This window comes from Camellia sinensis, chromosome 8 (genome assembly GCF_055761805.1).
Source record: "Camellia sinensis isolate YWXY chromosome 8, ASM5576180v1, whole genome shotgun sequence".
In the NCBI taxonomy this organism is placed as follows: domain Eukaryota; kingdom Viridiplantae; phylum Streptophyta; class Magnoliopsida; order Ericales; family Theaceae; genus Camellia; species Camellia sinensis.
Window position 1 is genome coordinate 48170223 of NC_138968.1, and position 8706 is coordinate 48178928.

Here is an 8706-nt window from a genome sequence, read left to right on the forward strand (position 1 = left end):
AGTATACCCATTGCCAGAGCGCTATAGGCCAATAAGCTCACCATGGAAAAGGTCTAATAGTGAGAAAGGGAAAACAGCATACTACTAAAATTATAAGGCACCATTACTAATCAATATACCTCTCATGATGACAACATTCAGCTAGCTCACAATCAAAATTTCCGCAAAGAAGTTAGATGAATTCTGGAACAAAGAAGATGAGTTACAAATTAGCCTCAGCTTGCAAATAACACATGCACACACACACCAATGATGGGTTGCTAATTTCTGACCTAGAATTGTCCATATAATACTTGTAAAGATACTATCTTAGGGAAAACCAAGGCCATATTTGGCAGTGTGAAAAAACTTCATGACACCATCTGTCATTTCATTACTGAGCCCAATATATCTGATCTAACAAAACATCTTCGACTATATTAGAAAAATTAGAAATGACATGGGTACAGAGATAATGGCTACAGAAGCAACAAAACCCCTAATGCTTCAATTGATTATAATGTCCCATCATTTATTGAATGTTCAGTCATTAACTACTCAAGAGGTTCACCCAATAACAATGAAAAAAAGGATTTCCCACAAGAAAACAACAGGGCCTATTTTTTCATCAGGTTAATACAATCTAAAGAGAACACAAAGATGATGCTAAATTTCTAGCTATTTAAAGAAGAAATGCTGCTAGAAGAAAACGAAATAGGACTCAAGTATAAGAAAAAATCCTCTCTTAAACAATTTGCTCAAAAGCCACAACTTTTTTATTAGTATTATTATAACGTAAAAAAAATATTTTAATTTTTTTTGGGGGAATTAGCAATAAAAGAAAACTTTTATTAAAAAGGAGAAAAGAGAAGTACAAAGGAGGACAAGTCCTCAAAAGCAAAAACCAAAAAATCTACAAAGGAAAAAACAAGAAGTCCTCAAATTTATTTATTTTTTATTTCAATTTACTATCCAATTAAGGAAAAACAAGTGGTTTACAAATCAATTGTCACTAACAATTTAATAAACATATATTGAGATTTTCATCATCAATTTAAGAAATAGAAAGTTTCCATATTGTTGAAAATTCCAAAGATTCTCTAATTAATGGAAAAAATTTGAAAGGTATTGCCATATTGATAATAAAAATTAAAAAAGAAAAAAAAATGATGAGAACTAATAATATGATACATAGATTTTTACATTATAAAAATTCAAAAAATTGAGAAAAATATATTGAAGTTTTCATCAATAAAGGCCTTACAACGTCTTTGCTTATATTGTATAATGTATTCCCAATTGTCTTGTAGTTCTAGTTCTAGTTCTGGTTTTAAGATGTAAATTGTAGCAACTTTTTATCATAAAATATATGCTCTTAGTTGTAATCATCTAATCATTTTTATTTTATTTTTTTGGGAAAATATTCATCAAATAATAGAGTTTATACTCCTACTCTTTTTGGAATTGGAAACAAAAACTAATTTCCCATTTGTCTATGTTTAAATTTGAAGCAATTAATCACAACATCAACAATAATCAACACATTAACTGTATTTTAACTGAACACATTTGTCAATAAACATGGCATTCAAACTACAAAAGCTAACTAATTGAAATCAATTGCCACATAGTAAACAAAAAGCTAACAAAGAGTTGTTCAATACAAATCTAAACAAGATCAACACTAGAACAAACATGTAAACAAATAGATTAGAACTTACCTCTAATGAGAAAGTTAGGGTTTCTTTGCTCAAAGGAGTTGATTTTTCCACCGCCACCGATCAATGATTGGATTAGCCGAGAACCTAAAAATAAAATAAGGATGATTATTCAATCAATACATAGAGATACATATATAAATTCATATATACTTGTATAGAGAGATTTTTAGGAGAAGAAAAATGATCTAAAAAAGGTCAAATAATGTGGAAAGAACAAGATTGTACGAGAGAGAATGACAAAGATCAAGAGAGAGATTCAGAGAGAGAGAGAGAGAGAGATCAAGGGAGAGATTGAGAGATCGAGAGAGATAGAGATTCATACCGGTGTTCTTTAGAAGACAAAAGAAAGACAGCGATGTCGAATCCCAGTGGTTTTAATGCCTGTCTAGGGAAAAACTAGAAATAAAGCAAATAAATAAAAAGAAATAGGAGAAATAAATTGGGCCTTGCATTCCTACAGGTTGAATGAGGTTTAAAGTCAGTCATAAATTGGGACATTTTACTATCACTTACTTTTGTCTCATATTATGTTGTTCCAAATATATTTTTTCCCACTGTTGACTAGGCAGTCACAAAAAAAAATAAACGCAAAAAGTTAATTTTATAGTAGTGTATAGAACTACCAAAATCACATTGAACATAAATTTTGATAGAAAATGAATAGAGAGATTTCTTTCACAGAGTTAATTGAGCAAATTCATACTTGGATCTTCTCTAGTGACAACTACAATTGAGAATAATGAATTAAAATAAGAACAAAGAAGTACTTACAATTTCAAAATTGTCAATTTCTTTATAGCAGTTGCTCAATTTTTGTAAATAAAGCATCATCATCAAAGTCAAAATTGCCTTCCAATTTTTCTTTTCTTGGAATTATTCCTCCAAGAAAAAACTAAAGTGTTAAAATACATGTATTAGTTGAGAAAACAAGCAAAAATATAGATTTATGTAGCATAGATAAAAGGTTTTCTCCCACTCCATATAACAAATAAGATTTGAATAAATGTATAAATACATTAACAATGAAAATCATTCAATCCAATATGATAAAATGGCACCAATAAAAAGTAGGAAACAAAAATCAATTTACAAACAACATAGGCTCAACCAAACCTAGCCTCTGCAAAAGAAATACAGATCCATTTAAACAAACAAGCAAAAGAAAAACTATTGGAATACAAAACCTTGCCCAACAAAATTGTATAAAAATAAAAAATAAAAAGATAAATTACAATTATAATCCCTAAAGTTAACACTTTATTTCGTTTCAAGTCCTTAAAGTTTTAATTTTGTCAATTAAGTCTCTAAAGTATTAAATTCAAATCAATTTAGTCTTGAAAACAATATAAAAATATAACATAAGCCTAAAGGTTATATAAAATTATGGTCTAGCCTAGATTTTAATTTGAGGAAAATTAATCTGGCATCCCTATCCAGCTTTTAATAATGGGAGAGGTCCACAATATATTTTTTTTTTTTTGTAGCCTAAGATCCCTCACCCACGCCCATATATTACACCCACTCTCTTATTCTCTTATTCTCTCTCTCTCTCTCTCTCTCTCTCTCTCTCTCCCGTCGTAGCCTCCTCATCTGCCTCCCACGCCGCCACCTTCTCCTCTGCCACCGTGACTTTCTCTCTAAATTGAGAACCATAACAAAATTGAAGCAAACAACAATGCCTTCTTCAATCTTAGGATTTTCCTCACTAAATTCAATTTGCTCATCCAAATCTCACATCCCTTCTTCTCTTTCTTCAAGCTTTCTAGTCTACTCATCTTCAACTTGGTTCATCTCCATTCGTAATTAGGGTTTCATCATCACCACCTTACTCTGGTAAGTGTTTCTATTCCTGAACTAGTTTCTCTGTAATGCAGTTCATTGCATTTTATAATATTATTCAATTAATTAGGGTTTCTATTTCGTAATAATATCTACATTAATTAGGATTTCGATTGCATTTGTATATTCTTGAAGCTTGTTATGTGATTTTGTCTATAATTTTCTCCTACATCTAAATTTTCTCTGATGACATTAGATTCATGTGCTTGCTTGATCTTGTTGAAACTAGTAGTTTGGTTAAGATGAATTTCTCTGCAATTTCTTTACCATTAGTTTGGTTGAGATGAATTTTCTCTAGCATTTCAATTTATATTGTTTGTTTGATTTTCACTGATTAGTTTCCTCCGTGTGATGAATTTTCTCTGACCACAATTATAATCACATTAACTTATGTGCCTCAATTGATTTTCTCTAGCATCTAAATCTTCCCTGATCTATCAAATTATGTTGCTTGTTTGATTTTTACTGGTTAGTTGTCGCCTTGTGTGTAATTTTTCCTTTGAGATGAATTTTCTCTGGCATCACAATTTTCTCTAAACATATTGGATTCACTTTATTTTATGTGCTTGTTTGATTTTGTTGAAGCTAGTAGTTTGGTTGAGATGAATTTCTCTGCAATTTCTTTGGTTTTAGTGTCTTGATCTAGTTTGTTCAAAACATAGACAAAATTGTAAGCAAATCAGACAAAATTGGTCAAAATACAAAGAAATTTGTGAGCAAACCAGAGAAATTTGAAAACATAGAGAAATTTCAAACCAGTATTTTGAAATTTTTTTGGATCGAAATTTCTCTATAAAAATTTGAGAGACCCCAGCTACTGTGAAAGTATTTCATGTCCTTTAATCTTAATATGAGGGACCTTAAAAAAAATTCCCCTTTAATTTATTGTTAATTATACGTTTGTATTTATAATCGGTATATTTCTACCAGATTGATTAATTCTAATTACTTATATAGGTCTTCTTTAATTTATATTCTATTATTATTTATTTATTTTAATACGCAATTATCCATTTTATCTGATTTTTTGGCTACGTTTAGTATAATTTTATATTTCTATTCATTATATTTTTCTTATTCCGCCATTATTTATAATTTGTTAAAGGTAATTATTATATCCATTTTTCATTTTTCTGATAATATTAATTCAAAAGATTCCCTTGGAGAGTTCCCTTGTAAAGATAATGATAATTACCTGTATTATGTATAAGAGCTAACAATATACCTTTATCTAATAACAAATGTCGAACTTTTTGTATAATTTCTAATTGATTTTCATTAAGATTTTCGTTAAGTTCTTTTAATAAACTGGTGATAGTATTATTTTGTTCCATAATTATGTGTAGTGTAGTAATATTTTTTTAGATGGTTGTAGTGCAGTAATATTATTTAAATTATGTCACTCAACTTCTTTAGTATATCTAATGTTCGTATATTAATATTGGCAAAGCTGAGAAACCAAACTCTTATATCAATTCTAAAATACACGTACGAAAGATAATTAAGTTAACAATAAATTAAAATTTGGGCCATATAATAATTTTATATAACCTTTGGGCCACTACAACAATTTACACTTTTGGTGATCAAATTTGGTGACTAAACTTTTTTTAGTCGCCAAAAGTTGTAAAATAAGTGACTAAAAATTACATTGGTCGATGTTGAATAGGGTTTTTAGCTACTAATTTTTTTTAGTAGCTGTGTCTTAATTATTGGCAAATAAAAAAAAATTCAGTTGCTAAATATGCCACAATGGGCAACTAAAAATTATTTTAGTCAGCATTAGATCATGTTTGCTATTAAACTTTGGCGACCAAAGTTTTGGTCGGCAAATGTTCATTTTCGTTGACTAAAAAATTTTCCGTCGCTGTAAAGTAATTTTTGCCTACTAAAATAATTTAGTCACTAAATAAAAAGCATAAATTTTACTTTTATCTTTGTCGACGAAAAATTTAGTCCGTAAATATTTATTTTCAATAACCAAAATACCTTTAGTTGCTAAAAGTGCTACAACTGGCAACTAAAATTTTGTTTAGTCAGCATTGAAAACAATTTTTTTGGTGGAAATTTTTTTTAGATTGGACGCAATTCATTTATTCTATTACTTTTTTCATATTTGTTTTATCAATCCATCCAAATAAAAACCAGACTCTTGACTCTTGGTCTCCCTCTCTCTTACGGACGACTCACCATCACTTTATCCCCTATCGCTCACCGTTGATCTTCCACCATCGTTCACCGTCAATCTTCCACTGTCGTACACCGCCACCGCCACCGCCATCGCTCGCCTCGCAACTCCTCGCCTTGCCTCACATTACATCGCTTCAACATTGAGGTTTTTCTCTTCCTCTGTCTATTTCTCTTAATCTCTTTATCTCTCTCCCTCTCGACTCTGCTTTTTTGTCTCTCTTTCTCTATTTTCCCATTTCACTCTACCTTTAGCGTCTGCTTTTTTATGGTGTAGGGGTTTTGATTTATGTGAAATCAATGAACCAATGATTGAAATGGGTTTCTATAAAATGATTGAAAGAACATATAATTTATTAGGTTTTTTTTTTTAGACAGAATGAAGATTTCCCCATTTCACTTTAGTTAATGTAATTCATTGGGTTTTTGTTGTTGTTGTTGTTGTTGTTGTTGTTGTTGTTGTTGTTGTTGTTGATGGTAGTGTATGTATTACTGTTATTTGGTCTATGCTTGTAATTGTTGTTGTTTTTCACCCTCATGCTCACCACGTGCCTAAAAAGATGTTCAAACGAAATTTGTCTATGCTTGTATTTGTTTTTGTCTTCTAACCCTTTTGCCCACCATGTGTTTGACGAAATGTTCAAATAAAACTAGGCAATGCTCACGTGTTTGACATCTGTTTATAAGCTTTGGTAGTGCCCAGGTTGAATTTAATTGTTTTTTTTAATTACATGTTCATGAGTTGTTTTGAGGTGCAATTTTAGATGATAAAACAAAACCCATTCTCGTTGTCCATTATGTATTTATTTCTGATTGTCTAGGTTCATAGGTTAAAAAAATAAGAGAGGAGTAATGAATAAATATCAATGACATTTGTGATATTTTGGGTTTTCCAGAAATTTTGATAGTAAAAGAGGCAAGGGTCACATCATGTTTGGGGGTACAAAGCAACAGGGGATTATGTATAGATCTTTGAAAGATATATTGGGTGAAGGAGATAAAGAAAATGTAGGAGTTGGGACACTTGTTCAAGTCATTGTCTTGGAGATATACAAGGAAGAGATATATGATCTGTTGTCAACTAATAATGGTAAAGGACTAAGTATTGGGTGGTCTAAGGGAAGTGCTTCCAAGGTAAAAACTACTATTTTTCTTAAAATTATAATGATTTTTTTTTTTTTTTTTTTTTTGGGTTTTAGATGTTCGTATATATTTTTAAGTATTGTACTATTTGATAAACATTATGAAATTTGAAAATCTAAGTTGGGGGTGTTTGTGAGAGTCCTGGTTTTATGGACATACTTTGATTGAATTTGGATTGTGTTTGTTTGAAATTGATAAGATATATGTTCCCAATGTTCCCAAAGCAACTGAGACTGAGCCTAAGGCATCAGAGCAGCTTCAGCAAAAGCAATCTCAGTAGCCTATGCAACAACAACCTATGCAGCAGCAACAGCAACAACAATCTATACAACAGTAGCAACCTATGCAACAGCAACAACAGCAGCCTACTTTGATACAGCTACAATCTATTCAAACAGAGAAAGTCAAGGCATCCAAGGCTGCTCACCTCATGTATACGACTATCATGTATAATAAGTCATAGAATTGTAAAGATAGAAAACACCAAAATGGTTAAATAGTTGGTTAGAGAAATTGGTAGAGAGTTGGTTACAACCAACTCAATTATACAAAGTGTATATATATAGCAGCATGTACTCTACTTACCTTTTCAATGAAGTTTATCTCTGTGGGGGCTAAATAATTATATACTAAGGAAAGCCAGACTAATTTGAAGAAAATCAGGCTAAAGACGATTCAGCTCTGTCCAAAGGGCTCTTGAAGCCAAATATTCGAATCGACTGTGCAATCGGCCATACAAGGAGCCGAATAGGATCCGACATACAATCGGAAGGCAGGATAAGCAATCATGCGCTGGATTAAGAGTGGGTCCGACCCTTGGGAGCAGATATTAGTATAAATAGAGGAACATCAACCAAAGAGAGGTATGTGAGAATAGATTAAATAACTTGACATAGAAGTAAACTTGAAAGAATACTAACTTGTCCGTCGGAGTGCTAATTCCGACACCCCCGACCGGAGTATTCATCCTTTCTTCAAGAGGCAATTAGAGGATGAAGAACGTCTTATTGGATCTTAGAGTATTTCCAAACCACTTCTCCACAATTGGCGCCGTCTGTGGGAATACTCAAGCACATCCATGGTGGCGTAACAGATGATCCTCCAGTAGTCCTTGATGACATTACGCCAAGACATGACATCACTCCAAGAACATGCTTGGATCGGAGAATATCACCGCACGACGGCCCTTGAACTTTGACTCAGTAGCCCAGACCTCACCCTTAACATCAGTGCAAGAGACAATATAGACAATCATGGATCAAGCAAAGCAAAATAAACAGCATCTAGAAAACATGATGGCTGAGAACGAGCGCCTGCGCCAGGAGTTGGTCCTGAAGCTAGCCAAATCTCAGTACGACCAGGGTCGACCTTCAGGAAAGAAGGATGATCGACGATGTCGACTTCGGAAACACAATAATGACAGTGATTTTGACTCACCATCCCCGGATCCCAGAAAGAAGGAACGATTCGATGTATCCAGTTCATCCGAAGAGAGTCCGTATATACGACACAAGCGAGGGAAAAGAAGTGATGATTCGGATGAAGAAGACAAGCATGACCCTTTTGTGCGACAAATCACAAGGGCAATGCTACCCAAGAAGTTTAAAGCACCGTCGTTCACCCTGTATGACGGGAAATCAAACCCCACTAATCATATTCATCATTATAAACAAGCGATGACATTGTATGCTGACGATGGAGCCGTCATATGTCAAATGTTTCCGAGTAGTCTAGGATCGTTGGCCGTCAGGTGGTACTATAAGCTGGAGCCGACATCGATCAAAAGCTTCCATCAACTCCAAAAGTCCTTCAGGGCAAGATTCATCACCAATGAAAT

The 8706-nt window shown here is 32.6% G+C and overlaps 1 long non-coding RNA gene and 1 pseudogene across 1 annotated transcript; one reads left to right on the plus strand and one right to left on the minus strand.

Annotated features, from left to right (window-relative positions):
* Positions 1-497: 497 nt before the first annotated feature.
* Positions 498-606, minus strand: LOC145798430 (small nucleolar RNA snoR74; annotated as a pseudogene).
* Positions 607-5642: 5036 nt separating this feature from the next.
* Positions 5643-7488, plus strand: LOC114282827 (uncharacterized). The gene is made up of 3 exons (XR_014337655.1): positions 5643-5874; positions 6623-6860; positions 7069-7488. It is a non-coding gene; the product is annotated as an uncharacterized LOC114282827 (long non-coding RNA).
* Positions 7489-8706: the final 1218 nt, after the last annotated feature.